This window comes from Dipodomys merriami, unplaced genomic scaffold (assembly GCF_024711535.1).
Source record: "Dipodomys merriami isolate MVZ:Mamm:240054 unplaced genomic scaffold, mDipMer1.0.p SCAF_44, whole genome shotgun sequence".
NCBI lineage: Eukaryota > Metazoa > Chordata > Mammalia > Rodentia > Heteromyidae > Dipodomys > Dipodomys merriami.
The window spans coordinates 1,064,317-1,081,051 of NW_027206002.1; the positions used below are offsets into that span (position 1 = coordinate 1,064,317).

The 16,735-nt window shown below is 46.0% G+C and overlaps 1 protein-coding gene across 16 annotated transcripts in view; it reads left to right on the plus strand.

Annotated features, from left to right (window-relative positions):
- Positions 1-16,735, plus strand: part of LOC138807897 (uncharacterized) — an 81,075-nt gene that overhangs the window by 25,370 nt on the left and 38,970 nt on the right. The gene's annotated exons all lie outside the window — the stretch shown is intronic.

Sequence of the window (16,735 nt, forward strand, 5' to 3'; positions counted from 1 at the left end):
CAAATGTCAAGCAGAGGTACTTTTTTTTTTTTTTTTTTTGTCAGTTATGGGGTTTGAACTCTGGGCCTGAACACTGTTCCTCAGCTCTTCAGCTCAAGGCTAGCGCTCTACCACTTGAGCCACTGTGCCACATCTGGTTTTTTGGGTGGTTTATTGAAGATGAGAATCTCACGGACTTTCCTGCCGGGGCTGGCTTTGAACCTCAATCCTCAGATTTCAGCCTCCTGAGTAGCTAGGATTACAGACGTGAGCCACTGGCACCCAGCTTCAGAGGTATTAAAAAAAAAAAAAAAAAGTTCTGAAACTGCTGATTCAATATGCAAAAGGATATTATTGTTTTCTTTTAAGGAACTTTCAAAAACACCTAAAATTTAATTTTAACCATCATTTGAAGAGTCCGTGGGTGCAGAATTTTCTTTGTGTCCCAGCATTTTCAGAATCTGACATCACTCAAGGTTGGAGAGAGATGATGGGGACAGTGGCCAGGAAGTCACCATTGGACCTTCCACCAGCTGCCCAGTCAGCCAAAGGACCTTTTAAACCCCAGAACCCAGTTCATGAATACCTGTCTCAAGGTTACTATTGAAGGCAGGCACCTCTGACTGTCCTTGAGGCTTGTATTTGCCAGCCCTTCAAGATCACAGCTAAGGGAGGCCAGGAAAGGAGACCAGGAGGTCTACTTATATGCATTGACTATTAGTAAACTGGCCCTTGAAAGCACTTTTACATTTGTATTTCTTGGATAATTTTGTTCACATGTGTGTTAGAAAGAGCTCCTTGCTTTCTCATATCCATTTCCCCTTTCTTTGCTAGTGATAAGGTCAGGTTTCAGCCAGCCAAGCCCCTTGTTAACCCAGTGACAGAACTGTTTCCCAGGCAGCTCTGTAGCTAGGTGTGGTCCTGTGAATGGCCCCTGATAGGTAAGTTGTCCTGTGGGGCTTCCAAGATGTTTTTGTTGTTTTTTTTTGGGTCCGGTCGTGGGGCCTGAACTCTGGGCCTGGGCACTGTCCCTCAGCTCTTCAGCTCAAGGCGAGCGCTCTACCACTTGAGCCACAGCGCCACCTCTGGCTTTTTTCTTTTTGCTTATGTGGTGCGGAGGAATCAAACCCAGGGGCTCAGGCATGCAAGGCAAGCGCTCTACCACTGAGCCATCTTCCCAGCCCCTGGGGCTTCCAAGATGGCTCTTAGAGAAGGTGGTATGCTCTCTACCCACCCCCTTTTCTCCATTCTGCCCTCTTAAGTGAAGGCATAATAGCATTCCAGCACCTTCCACAGACCATGAAAATAAGAGCTGCGCTTTAGATATGATGGAGGATGGGCTAGAAGTAGCCTACATCCCTGGTGATGACCTTTTTTTTGGTGATACTGGGGTTTGAACTCAGGATGCAATATCACTGAATCATGCCTCTCCGCCCTCCTGATAATGACTTCTGAAGTCCCTTGCTGATGTGGGATGATAACTTCCAGACTATTTGGGTTTTTCTGTTTAGTTTTAGTATGAGAGAGAAATAAATTTTCATTTTGCTTAAGCCACTGCCATTTCCTGTTTTATGTAATGAACAAACAAAAACTCTACTAATACTGTCCTGTTTCCCTTTTGGAATAACTTTTCATTATTAATTTATGTTTTTTATATATGAGGAATGTTTTTCTTTTTTTCTTTTTTGTTGATTGTGGGGCTTGAACTCTGGGCCTGGGCACTGTCCCTCAGCTCCTCAGCTTAAGGCGAGCGCTCTACCACTTGAGCTACAGCGCCACTTCTGGTTTTCTGAGTGGTTTATTGGAGATAAGAGTCTCACGGAGTGTGTGTGCCCTTGCTGACTTAGAACCTCAGTCCTCAGATCTCAGCCCACTGAGTAGCTAGGATTTTGCAACCCACTGAGTAGCTAGGATTACAGGCATGAGCCACCAGCGCCCGGCTAGGAATATTTCTTTCTTTCTTTCCTTTTTTTTTATTTTTTATTTTTTTTCTGTCGGTTGTGGGGCTTGAACATAAGGCCTGGCACTGTCCCCAAACTCTTTTGCTCTAGGCTAGCACTCTACCACTTTGAGCCACAGCACCACTTCCCGTTTTTGAGTGGTTAGTTTGAGATTAGAGTCTCACAGGGCTAGCTTTGAACCTCAATCCTCAGATCTCAGCCTCCTGAGTTGCTAGGATTCAGGTGTGAGCCATTGGTGCCTGGCTTCCTAGCTCACCTGGACTCTAGGCATCAGCAATTCAGTGAATGGCCTCTCTCACCTTTCGGCTTTTCAGTGCTGGGTGGAGAGTTCCCCTCACCCAGCAAGGCACCAGGATGTCTGTGAGAACAAGGTGACATTACTTAGACACAGTCTCCTCACTTCAAAGCCAGTCGAGACAGGAAAGTCCATGAGACTCTTTATTTCCAATTAAGCACCAAAAAGGTAGAGCTGTGAACAAAAAAGCTCTGGGACAGCTGTTAGGAAACTGTCATGAGGGTATTAGAATAAAGAAAGAGCAGAGAATGACTTCAACAAAGTTGAAAAGGGATGACACCATGGTGACCTGAGGATAGTCAAGAGACATGTGGCAGAATGGAGCTTGGGATGAAGAGACTTAAATAATTTAAGAGTAATGGATGGGAGCAGGGTCCCAGGTAGCTGGAGGGTTCAAAGGCTAGGGGGACAGGGTTACAAGTTCAAAAATTGGGGCAAGTTTTGTTTGAGCCTGCTGACCTGTCATCTCATGCGCCTAACTCCTGAGAGGGTGGCGGGGTGGGCGCTCATATTTAGAGTAAGATTTGGGGCTGGAAGAAGTACAAGTTGTCATGTCGAAAACGAACTTTACAACTTGGGGGGGGGGAGGAGGGGAAGGGATGGGAAGGGTAAACAAAGGAGGAGGCTGCAATGCTTGATAAGAAATGTACTCACTATCTTGCCCATGTAATTGTAACCCCTCTGTACAGTATTTTCACAATAAAAAAAAATTAAAATTAAAAAAAAGATTTGGGGCTGGAAAAATTCTGGAAGATCCCAAATATATATGTATGTATGTATGTGTGTGTGTATATATATATATATATATATATATATATATATATATATATATACACACACACACACACACACATATATATATTCTTTAGTTATGCAAAGGGGTGTCAATTCAAGTTCTTTCAAGTTTAAAAATTGATTTACTGTTGATTATGCTTGGTCAAACCATATGTAGTAACTTTGTGAATAAAGCAAGCTTACTGTATGCATGTTTGTATGCGTGTGTGTGTGTGTGTGTGTGTGTGTATGTGTATGTACACATGCATGTGTGTGCACGCACCAGTTCTGGGACTTGAATTCAGGGCCTGGGTGCTGTCCCTGAGCTTTATTTTCCCCTCAAAGCTAATGCTCTAGTGCTCTACCTATTAGGAAAATGGAGGAGAATGGAAAAGGAATAGGCTGGACTTGATCATCAACAGGCAAGGACTGTTTATTGAGGAACAGCGAGGGGCAGGTTTGGAGGTTGTGCCAAAGAATTGGGACAGGATCTGGATTTTTATGGGAGGTCTGAGCAAGGAGGCAGAGGTTAATGAGAAGGCCACTAGGTCTAGGAAGGTGGGGGTCTTTCAGTTGGGCCCACAATGGGATGTTTACAACTGGGCTCATGTGGATTGCCCTGCCTGCACTTCAAACAAGTTCACACATACCTGGGATTTTGCCTGGTAGTCTGTACAGGCCTGGGACAATAGGGTGGGGGTCAGTCCTTCACTACCACTTGAGCCACAGCTTCACTTCTGGCTTTTTTGGTAATTAATTGGAGATAGGAGTCTCATGAATTTTCCTGCCAGGATTGGCTTTGAACCACAATCCTTAGATCTAAGCCTCTTGAGTAGATAGGATTACAGGTGTGAGCCACCAGCACCTGGCCTATGTGTACTTTTTTCTTTCTCTCTTTTTTAATGTTTTTTATTGTGAAAATACTCTATAGACGGGTCATAGTTACATGAGCAAGGTAATGAATTTCTTTCTTTCTTTTTTTTTCGGGGGGGGGGGGGTCCGATCGTGGGGCCTGAACTCTAGGCCTGGGCGCTGTCCCTCAGCTCTTCAGCTCAAGGCTAGCGCTCTACCACTTGAGCCACAGCGCCACTTCCAGCTTTTTTCTTTTTTGCTTATGTGTTGCTGAGGAATCTAACCCAGGGCCTCATGCATGCAAGGCAGGCGCTCTATCACTGAGCCACCTTCCCAGCCCTGTAATGAGTACATTTCTTTTTTTCTTTTTTTTTTTTTTGGGGGGGGGTCCGGTCATGGGGCCTGAACTCTGGGCCTGGGCACTGTCCCTCAGCTCTTCAGCTCAAGGCTAGTGCTCTACCACTTGAGCCACAGCGCCACTTCCGGCTTTTTTCTTATGTGGTGCTGAGGAATCGAACCCAGGGCCTCGAGCATGCAAGGCAGGTGCTCTACCACTGAGCCACCTTCCCAGCATATACCACGTTTTCTTGATCCATTCATCTACTGAAGGGCATCTGGGCTATATGTACTTTTTAAATGCTGTTTGGTATGTATTCTGTTGTGTGACTGTATCATTATTTCATCCTCTCCTTTGTAAATGAATCTAAAGTTTTTCAGTATCCCGCTAATATATGTATAAGCTACTGGAAGCATCCTCATCCTTATTCTCTTACACATTTGTACTAAAATTCCTATAAACTAGACTCCTAAAATTGAGATTGTTAAGTTATATACATGTACTAGCTTGTACATCCTTCTGGTTGTTCCTTGTCAAAACCTTGAACCAAAAAAATACAATTTTTTTTTTTTTGCCAGTCCTAGGGCTTGAACTCAGGGCCTCAGCACTGTCCCTGAGCTTCTTTATGCTCAAGGCTAGCACTTTACCACATAAGCCACAGTGCTACTTCTGGCTTTTTCTGAGTAGTTTATTGGAGATAAGAATCTACCCTGGCTGGCTTTGAACCGTGATCCTCAGATTTCAGCCTCCTGAGTAGCTAGGATTACAGGTGTGAGCCCTTGTCTCCCAGCTACAGTATCTTTATAAATGGTTCTTTCATTGCACATTCTCTCCTCCTAGTTCATTCTTCAACCCCTCTGCTAATTACTTTTATAAAACTCAGATGTGATAAGATCTAATTACAGCTTTCTCTGTTTAGAATAAGTCAGTGTTGTCTCCCAATAAGTCCTGAACATTCATCCTGGCTGCTTCTCAGCTAAGTTGGGTCTTCTGGGAAGCAGGCATCAGTATGACCGGAACTGTAAGGGATTTGTTGTTTGGAGGGAGAGGAAAGGCTAACACTTATGAACAACAGAGGGGAAGGAAAGAGAGGTAGGAACTCAGAATGTCTGCAACTTCCAGAATATCTCCACCATTCCAACGTAAAACTATGGCCAAAGATTTCTCAGTAGAAGTGAGCCAATGGCTCATGCCTGTAATCCTAGCTACCCAGGGGGCTGAGATCTGGGGATCATGGATCAAAGCCAGCCTGGGCAGGAAAGTCCATGAGACTCTTATCTCCAATGAACCACCGGAAAACTGGAAGTGGCACTGTGGCTGAAGTGGTAGAATGCTTGCCTTGAGATGAAGAGCTGAGGGACAGCGCCCAGGCCCAAGTTCAAGTCCCACAAGCTCCTCAGTAGAGGAGCTCCACTCTGGGCAGAAAATGGACATCGACCCTACCTTTCTGCCAGCTTTTACTGTTGACTGGGAGCTGCCCACTAGACAACATGGCCTTGACTTAAATGGTATAGTAATAGATCCTGCAGCTGTGTGCAACAAATTCTCTGAAACAGTATTCATGGCTGCCAGGAACCGCAGCCTTGCCTGCCTTTTCATCTTGTCTCTCCTTTCTCTGCTTCTAGATTCCCCCCCTCTAGTGTCACTGGTCTACCTGCATACCTTTAGGAATGACCAACCATCCAAACCCAGCCTTGGCTCATTCAGCCTTTTGTGCCTGGAATGCTACTTCTTCCCATCCATACCTAATATGTTTTTCAAGGTCACTTGTGTTTTTTGTTTGTTTGTTTTGCTGGTCCTAATGAAGTAAGGAGGCCAGGTCTGACTGGCGCCATATTGGCCGCCATATTGGTAGATTGTAGGGTCTGGCATCTTGTCTTCAGTGTTATAACACTGTCAGCACTGTCCCTGAGCTGCTTTTTGCCTAAGGCTAGCCTAGCACTCTTACCGCTTGAGCCACAGTGCCATTCTGGCTTTTTCTATGTGGTACTGAGGGATTGAACACAGGCCTTCATGCATGCTAGGCAAGCACTCTACCACTAAGCCACAGTCCCAGCCTCCCCCCTTTAAAAATTGTTATTATAAAGGTGATGTACAGAAGGGTTACAGTTTCTTTTTGGGGGGGAGGTGTCCGGTTGTGGGGCCTGAACTCTGGGCCTGGGCGCTGTCCCTCAGCTCTTTAGCTCAAGGCTAGTGCTCTACCACTTGAGCCACAGCACCACTTCCAGCTTTTTTCTTTTTGCTTATATGGTGCTGAGGAATCAAACCCAGGGCCTCAGGCATACAAGGCAAGCGCTCTACCACTGAGCCACCTTCCCAGCCCAAGTGTTACAGTTTCATAAGTCAGGTAATGAATGCATTTCTTTTTGGACAGTGTCACCCTTTCAAGACCACTTTTAATTGTAACCTCCTCTGTGCAGAATTATTTGGTCCTTGGTCCTATGGTATCATTTGTAGGAATTTCCCAGATTAAAGTAGCTCAGCTTACTCCTTCTAAGAGGACAACTTGACACAGTATATGCTCACAGTAAATGCTGCCTGAGCTATGTCCCTGCTCCTCCTCAAAGGCCTTGAGGTTGCAGGACTCTAGCTGCTGGAATGGATTGGAAATACATGGTCTGGCCAAACGTGTTTGTTGGATTGTCCAGGACCTCACAGGGGACAGACCTTTGTATGGGAGGGGCCTCTTCAGGGCAGGCCCTCACGTGGATGGAGCTTGTATAGATAGTACCTCAGATGGACAAGTAAGGTGGGGTGAAGGGTGGCTGGGGATCACCCAGGCTGGACTGTACTGGAATTTTAAGACAGCAGGATGTCTTCTTCTGTTTCTGTTTTCCTATGAGTGGGACAGTCTTCAAAGTTTTTGTTTTTTTTTTTAATTTTCTTTCAGTAATCTTTATTTTTTTTCCGATCAACAGGTGGGTACTTTAAGACTCTTTTCCTTGTTTTTTTTTTTTTGGTCGGCTGTGGGGCTTGAACTCTGGGCCTGGGCACTGTCCCTCAGCTCTTCAGCTCAAGGCTAGCGCTCTACCACTTGAGCCACAGTACTACTTCCAGGATTTTCTGCTTATGTGGTGCTGAGGAATCTAACCCAGGGCCTCATGCATGCAAGGCAAACACTCTACCACTGAGCCACCTTCCCAGCCTCTTTCCCTTTTTAAATCACATTTTAGTAAGTTGAGATTTTACATTTCTCCATCCCATTCCTTATGATGTAAGGAGATGCTGAGGACAAGATCTTCAGGGCAGATGAGTAATAACCATGTTCTGATTAGAGATTCATTGGGAGATGGAAATGGGATTTTTTTCTTCTTCCTTTTTTTTCACACCTACCTGTTAAAGAACTTCCTTGGGAGGGGACCTGTGGGGATGTTGTACCCACAGGTTTATGGACTAGGTATAATGAGAAGAGACATCAAGGCTTGGTGGTAGAGATGAGGAGAGTGTCTCAACAGATACTCACCGGAGATTCTGATCACTCTCTTGGCCTCCATCCCTTAGTAGGAGGCTAGACCTACGGTGGCTGCATCATTCTTCCCAGGTATGAAGGCTGTGTGCTTCTGCCTTCTCTAACAGGATGTTACAGCCCAGATAGAAGTATGGAAGCTCTAGGGCTAGGAACTTAGCTGTTGGCATTGCCTTAACAACAATTAGGGATTCTTAGAGTCTTTGAAGGAGCCGTGGCGAGGGCCACAGACTCATCTTTGGGAGTTGTGTCTCGGGTGTTATCAAATTGTGTATATGGTAGAGGCCTGTCTCTCATCAGATTCTTTTTCTCTAGAAAGATCGGGGGGCAGCTGGGTGCCAGTGGCTCATGCCTGTAAGCCTAGCTACTCAAGAGGCTTGAGATCTGAAGATCGCGGTTCAAAGCCAGCATGGGCACAAAAGTCCACGAGACTCATCGCCAATTAACAACCAGAAAAATGGAAGTGGCATTGTGGCTTAAGTAGTAGAGCGCTCGCCTTGAGCTGAAGAGCTGAGTGACAGTACCCAAGGCCCAGAGTTCAAGCTGCCCCACAATTGACAAAAGAAAAAAAAAAAAAGAATGATCAATTGATCTGGGTTCAAACCACTATGTTAACCCAAAGAATAACCTTTTGAATGTAGAACACCATGTTTTCCTATAAGAGCTGTGGTTTAGGTGAATTCCCACTACTGAGTAATGGAGACCTCAGGATGATTCTAGAAAGAAGTCTAGATCTCACCATCATATGGAAACTGAGCCCCTTCCCTCACCCCCCAGGAGCCTTGCATTCCTCCTGTAATTGGGGTTTGTGGCAACAGGGAATAGATCTAAAGATTTAACCCTAAGGACTAGACCTAGTGCTCTGTTTACCTCCAGGGAGGACTACCTGGAGACAGAGAAGACCCCACAGATGTGGAAGTGCAGTATCAGTAAGAACAGAATACTATGGAGCTGCTAAGTGAGTCTTAGCATTTACTATTACCCAGTCATTCTAATAATCTCTACTTCAGGCCTGGGTTCTGAGCAGATTCTGGTCTCCTCATAAAAGGAGTCAGTTCTCTGTTTCCCAGAACCTGTCAGAAGTATATGATGCACAGCAGGGGACACCAAGGAAAAGGAAATCCAGAAAAGAGGGAAATAGAATAAAAAGAAACATCCTTGAATTAGTGCAAATGACTGAGCTCCTTGATGCAGGCATGCAACTATAACGTGACAATCTCTGATTTTAACAATAACCCTTCCACTTTTAAGTCCTAGCCATAATTATGAATAGGGAACCATATCTGTTGAGATTTCCCAAGGGTTACATAAACAATTTAGAGGGTTCTATCTTTTTAAACAGTCTCTGAAAACACTGGGAGGAAAAATCCCAATTATTTAACAGTCTGGTGCCCTGAACCAACCCTGGAAGTCCCTAGGAGGCCTTACAGAATCACTTCCTCCTGACTCAGTGGAGGCAGGCGCTGGTTTCTAGGGAGTGCTTGGGAGGAAAGGAGGGCCCAGCTGGGGGAGAGGGAAATGCAGTGAGAGGGAGGGGGAGGAGGCCCTAGACTGCCACTCCTACAGGCAGCTGTGTCTTGTCACTAGAACAGATCTGGAGCCCAGAGAGGAGCCTAGCTCTCCTGGGGGCTTGGCCCTTTGGGGGAGGGACCCTGTCCTCCAAGCACATTGTTCCCATCTGGCAAGCTGACATGATGGAAGCAAGGTTCCTGGGCAGCAATAAGTCACAGCTGGAACTTTCTGTTCTCTCCTATGGTCTTGGCAGCATTGGTGGGTCTGAGAGTTTCAGGATCATCTGTACAATTCCTAGTCACCAACTCCTGTCACCATTCCAGTGGCCTTGGTCTTACGTAAGGGGAGAGAAGCAGGCGAATAGCTTAATGTCATCCTTCTCTACTTACCTGTACCTCAGTTTTGTAATTACAAATATGTTTTTAGCCGGGTACCTCTAATCCTCTAATCCTAGCTACTCAGGAGGCTGAGATCAGAGGATCCTTTGAAGTCAGCCTGGTAGACAAATCTAAAAGGTTCTTTTCTCTAGTAGCCAGCAAAAGGTGGAAGTGGAGGTGTGGCTCAAGTGGTAGAGGGCCTAGCCTTGAGTGAAAAAGACAAGCAAGAACATAAGGCCGGGTACTGGCACACACACAAACACTTTTATTTAAGCTTTCTCCTTCCCCAGATGTCTTTTTTGTTGTTGGAAATGCAGTTAGCTAAAGATACGTAACTCACTAGTACAAACTGATGTTCTATTTAAAGAGGTCACACATCCCTTCCAGAGTCTCATGGAGTGAATGCAGCATTTCCCTAGGAATGCACAAGCATCAAGACTTTTGGGCACCATTTTCAGGTTTCAAGGGCTCCTTTGGCTCAGCCGGGGGGTCCTGAGTTCTTGTGAGAGGGGTGAATCAAGAAGGTGGCAGTTGCTGGGAAGGTGGCTCAGTGGTAGAGCGCTTACCTTGCATGCCTGAGGCCCTGGGTTCGATTCCTCAGCACCACATAAGCAAAAAGAAAAAAGCCGGAAGTGGTGCTGTGGCTCAAGAGCTGAAGAGCTGAGGAACAGCGCCCAGGCCCAGAGTTCAGGCCCCATGTCCGGACCACCCCCCAAAAAAAAAGAAGGTGGCAGTTGAGGGGGGGGCAGACAGAGGCAGCCAGGGATCCTGGGTACCACTAGAGATCACCTATTGGTTTTAACCAAGACCAGTCATATGACAACATCATTCATGAGTGTCTCTTACTAACTCTGGTTGCTGGCTGTTCTAGAGGAAAGGTGTCCTTCCTTCAGCAGTGACACCCAGCTACCATGTTGGGACAAGTGTGCTGCTCCAGCATATATAGCATGAGTGTGGGTGAGAAGAAAACCACCTGGGCACATAGGGGCTGGCTTTCTGCCGGAGGGGGCAGGTGGCAGCTTGTACCGTCTGCTGGGTTGAAATCCTCTCATGGAGTGACAGGGGCTGCTAGCCACCTTCCATAACCTTGAGTTCAAAGTCTCTTTTAAAAATTTTCTATGGGGAAGTCAGTTTTACTTCATAGCATGTGATTCCCAGGGAATTATTTTTTCTTTTTTCAAGCTAGGGGAAACATAGGGGAAGTTTTAGGATCCAGCGTTCATGCACAAGCATCAGCGGGGGATTTTGGAAGTGATGCAGTCTCGCGAAACGAGTGTAGCAGTCACTTGTAGGCCAGCGCTTTTGTTAGACGACGCTCCTGCTGTCTGCGTGATGACTCGAGGAGGGGAGAATTTTTCCTCTGAGAGCCAGCTGGACAAATGTCAGCACTGTTGTCTTTGCAGGCCCTGACACAGAGGAACTGAGCCTGGCTAAAGAGAGTTTGCACAGCTTGAGTGTGGGGATGGACTTAGTTTAACACAAGGGGAAAATGGTGATCCATTGCGTAAGTCAGTCAGCCACAGTCCCCCCCACCCCCACCCCAATAGGGGTGAGGCATATCCAGCCCATGTCCTCAGAATCATTTGGTTCTTGTGGGATCAACATATGCTTCTCATCCACTGCCCAAAGCCCAGCTACCCATTGATGATTTTGTGTGGCTCACAAATGAGGTTATAAATACCCAAATGAACCTCGGCCAAAAAAAATAGTAATAACTTCTCCACCCCTGCTAGAGCTGTTGCCACCAGCTGGCACAGCATCTGATCTAAACCAGACATCTGCATATGGCTGCTGAGCTATTGAGACTCACTTCCCATCTACCCCACATCACCCAACAAGGCCCAGCTTTGCACTAAATCACACTGATAATCACACCTTCACTTCGTTGTGTTGTTTATATTGGTTTTTGTTCGCTGGACTTCTTGATGTTAAGTCAGATGAAGATTATTTAAGCAGGAGATAGCCAGAGATGAAAAGGCCTATGACTTCCAAGTGGAGCATTTGCCAATGCCAGTGACACATGTCTGTACCTAGCTACTCAGGAGGCTGAAATCTGAGGAGCACAGTTTGAGATCAGGGCAGGTAGGAGTGTTTGTGAGACTCTTATTTCCTATTGACCAACAAAAAGCTGGAAGTAGGGGGTGTGGCTCTAGTAGAGCACCAGCCTTGAGTGGAAAATGCCACTTGAGAGCTGAAGGCCCTGAATTCAAGCCCCAGTACTGCCAGGCAATAATTAATTAATTCAGTTCACGAAGTTATCAGGGCACTATGCCAAAATCACCTGCTCCCAGCAACTATTACCTCAGGCCAAGTAAGTGAAGTGTGAAATGAAAGGATGAGGGCGATGAACAGAGGGGATGGCTCATAATCTATAGGCCTTTGGCTGTCAAGAATGATTTTATAGACCCAACTTAGGGCCATTATGGGTGGACATGATTTATTGACTTAGTTTCTAGGGAAGTTCTAAGTCCTTGGTCTCCAAAACCATCAGCCTGAAGCTTAAAACTATGTAGATGAGCAGGTGATAAATTCATAGTTTGGCTTTATAGAGACAAGTTCTGCTGACCCCACATAGCACACCTGCCCAGTGGGACAAGGTTTACACCACAGACAAGCAAGGATTGAATTGGGCAGGGGGGTACACACCTGTGATCCCTGCACTTGGAACACTAAAACAGAAAGATTGAGAGTTAAGAGGCTAGGATGGACTGCATGGTAATTTTTTTTTCATTTTAGTAACTAACATGTTTATTATGGACAGGTTACAGACTATTAGTCTTTCTCACAGGCTAATTTTAGAGGTTTGGTTTGTTCCTGTTTTTCGAGCAGCTTTAGATGCATCATGAAGTTATTTACTTGCACTGTTTCTGGTTTTTTTTTTATTGTGAAAATATCATACAGAGGGATTACAATTACATGGGCAATGTTTTTGGTTTCTTTATGTGCACACGTAGAGCTATGAACTTTCCTCTCAACAATGCCTTTGCAGTATCCCAGAGATTCCAGTATACATAAGTAAATTTAAAGCCAGTCTGGGATACATAGCAAGACATCCTCCCTCCCTCCCCCCATACACACATGTTGAAGCAGGGCATTTCTTTCCATATGCAGCTTCAGGATTATGTGTAGCCATGCAAAGTAAGCACGCATAGGGATGGTGGATGGAAAAGAATCAGCTAGTGTAATCATTTATGAAAATAACAAAAAACAGCAGTCTTAATCTCAATAAGGAGATAATTGCGGTTGGAGGCATAGCTCAGTTGGTAGAGCACCGCCACTGAGTAAAAACATCAGGTACCAAGTTCAAGTCCCAGTCTCAGACCTGAAAAAAAAAAAAAGGAAATAATTGGCCTGCATTGTTCTTTTGCTTGGGCTAGTGAGCTCCCAGACTTCCATAGACAAGGATGTTATACAACTCACCCAGTCCATTGCTGTTGCTTGAGAAGCATCTGAAACCAGGGTAGTCCCTCTTTGATGACTAAAGGGCATGGGAAGGGAGGCTTGTCCTGTGGATGCTCAGCAGAAGGGTCACTGATTCTCACCAGGGCCATTCCAGTCAGGACACAATAAACCAATGGGGCTGGCCCTTGCCCCAGTGCAAAGGCATGCAAAGTAGATGCCATCTGTCATCCTGCATACTGACGGCTAGTAAACCACACTTACTGTATAGTTCAGTTCCCTGCAAAATAATCTACTGTGTGTGGTAGAGACATGAAGATGAATTAGTCATGGAACTCTGCCCTCCAGAAACAAGTCTAATAGGGGTTCCTTGTTCCCTCTCTCCACATTCCTGGTTTAGGGCTAGTTTCCCCCTTGCCCTCTCTGCCTGATGCTGGAATCTCTCCATCAGTCAGCCTTCTCTAACCCAGGCACACTGGGGTCCTGGAGTCACATGACACTTGTGGTTTGGTGGGGAGATAGGCTAGCTCCTGAGCAGGTTCCCTGTAGCCTCCATGCCCAATGCTGGAGCAATACCAATTCACCCCACACTGAGGATCTCAGTCCTCTTGCTCACAGGGCTGGCACGTGGTAGAGGCAGCCTCCTCCCACTGGCATGAACTCAAGGCCTCTGGGAGTCTCCGCTGCTGCATACATACATGAAAGATCCACAGGAGATGAGGTGGGGCTCAGGTAAAATGATGACCTTGTTGACTCCCCAAGGATATCATCCGTCTGGGCTTGGGCCTGCCATCTTTTCTCTCCCCCATTCCTCTTTGAAAGAAAATTGCACACACCCAGGAATCAGAACCAGGCTCAGATCTGTGCTCCATCAGCTGTGACAATTATTGGTCAAGGCACCTAACCTTTCTAAGCTTCAGTTTCCCCATTTGCACAGTGGAAATAATAACCTTGTTTGTTACAGCATAGCGATCTTCAGAGGCACACTTCTTGTCCTTAAGCCTCGTGAGGAGGTGGGATTTGGACTAGGACACACATGTGTGTTTGCGTGTGTATATATGTGCACACACACTCATATAAACATGGTGCCTTCTGTACTGCGTGTGTTTGGGTGTGGTTGTAAATGGAGTGGGTACAAATTTTATCTAAAAAGAGTAAACTTCCTGACTGGGCAGTGGGTAGCATGGGCTTAATAGAAGCAGCCCTCCAGAGCTTCTGACTCTAGTGTTGGTTGTATCCTAGACACCCATGTATTTTATGTTTTATTCAGTCACAAGCCTGTGCAGTGGGAGTTAGCATTCCTAAGGCTCAGAACACACCCTGCACTGACCTGGAACCGTATTGGCTGAGCACCTACTACTGTGGCCTGTTACAGATCTAGCTATAAATAAAACACACCAAGGGCCGGGAAGGGAGGTGGCTCAGTGGTAGAGTGCTTGCCTTGCATGCACAAGGCCCTGGGTTCCATTCCTCCGCACCACTTACGCAGAAAAAGCTGGAAGTGGTGCCATGGCTCAATTGGTAGAGCATTAGCCTTGAGCTGAAGAGCTGAGGGACAGCGCCCAGGCCCAGAGCTCAAGCCCCATGACTGACAAAAAACAAAAACACCAAGTCTTTCCCTTGTGGCTCTTGCATACATTCCACAGATGGTCACTTTCCCCAAATAAGCTGGAACATGTCCAAGCCAGGACTTGAACCTAGACCTGATGGCCTACAGGGTTTGTGCTTTTTCCCACCCCACTCTCTAGAGCTTGCTTAACCTCAGGATACTCCATTCATGTCCTGACTGTCCCTGGCAGCCCCTTGGGGGAATTGAAGATTTGTGAGCAATCATGAGCTGGTATTTCAGTAGAGCCCCGTTTCTAGAGAATTCCCCAGGCAACCTTGACCCCGAAACCATGTCCGACCATTTAGATACTTTCCCCAGGGAGGGAGGAGCTTTTCCAAGGGGATTTTCCCAAGGGGATGGGGGTGGTCTTTGGGGTCAGAAAGGGACACTTCCTGGTGCGGTGGGGAATCCCCTGGGATTTCTCTGGAGTTTGGGAGTGGCCTATTGTTTTCCTACTGGTGAAGCCCTCAAGGGTTTTAGGAAAGGACAGGGTCAGACAGTCCTGGCATTAAATTAGCCTCCTGTCTGAGGCTCCCTGTGTTAGGAGCTCAGTTCCTGTCCTCTCTCACCCTTGGCCTCAGGCTGCCTCTTGCTGCTGTGAGACCTGTGGCATGGCCACTGACCAGAGACACTTTCCTTTAATTCCAGGAAATAGAGATTTGCAACCTCTACCCCCACAGAGGAAAGAAAAAATGTTCACTAGAACTTTTAGTCATAATAGCAATCACAGAAGCAATTTAAAGGGCCAATTGCTTGGGGATTAAATAAACTTTCGTGAAAATCTGAAAGTAATAAAATACTACACAGCCATTTAAAAATTGCTATGAAGAAGAAAATTAGTGATCGAAAAGTATAATAGACTTAGTCAAAATTTAGGTCACAAAATACAACATACATGAGCTCATTCACAAAAAGAAAATTGTGGGACTGGGAAGGTGGCTCAGTGGTAGAGCGCTTGCCTTGCATGCCTGAGGCCTTGAGTTCGATTCCTCAGCACCACATAAGCGAAAAGATAAAAGCCAGAAGTGGCGCTGTGGCTCAAGTGGTAGAGCGCTAGCCTTGAGCTGAAGAGCTGAGGGACAGCGCCCAGGCCCACAGTTCAGGCCCCACGACCGGACCCAAAAAAAAAAAAGCAAGAATTGTAATCCTGTAAACCTAACTATTCAGGAGGTTGGGATCTTAGGATGGAAGTTTGAAGCCAGCCTGGGCAGATACATCTTAGAGAATGTGTTATCTGTAGCAGAACTGTTTACAACTTTCATGTTTTTCTTTGTTGTTGTTGATGTCTTCTGTTCTCAGCATTTGCCAAATCTCTATCAGTGAAAATATATGCCTTTTATAATCATAGAGGTTTTAAAAAAAATCATGGTAAACACTGGAGAGAGAAGGGAGAGAATTTTCTTTTGGCTCGACCTAGCCAGTCCTAGGCTTTTGTTTTCTTCCAAGAGTGTAAATACTGGGCTGGGAAGTTGGCTCAGTGGTAGAGCGCTTGCCTTGCATGCCTGAGGCCCTGGGTTCGATTCCTTAGCACCACATAAGCAAAAAGAAAAAAGCCGGAAGTGGCGCTGTGGCTCAAGTGGTAGGGCACTAGCCTTGAGCTAAAAAGAGCTAAGGTACAGTGCTCAGGCCCAGAGTTCAGGCCCCACAACCGGACCAAAAAAAAAAAAAAAAAAAAGAGTGTAAATACTGAAGAGTGAGAGAAGGGGTGATATTATCCAAAAACAAATGTACTCTTTACCTTATTTATGTAACTGTAACCCTTCTGTATATAACCTTTATAATAAAAAAAAATTAAGTTACATATTCTGCAGGAGCCATAAGGAAAGCCTGAGAGCAACAGAATGGGAACCTTCTAGAGAACTAGCTGATTAGAGCTGGGAATGTGGCTTAGTGGTAGAGTGCTTGCCTAGCATGCATGAAGCCCTGGGTTCGGTTCCTCAGTACCACATACACAGAAAAAGCCAGAAGTGGCACTGTGGCTCAAGTGGTAGAGCACTAGCCTTGAGCAAAAAGCAGCTCAGGGACAGTGCCCAGGCCCTGAGTTCAAGCCCCAGGACTGGGGAAGGAGTCTTGCCACGTTTATCCTGTCTCTTAGGCTCATTTGTCTTTATAGAGCTGGTTCACATCTGAAATGATCTGCCTGCCTACTTATATGCTTGTTGGTTACCTGTCTA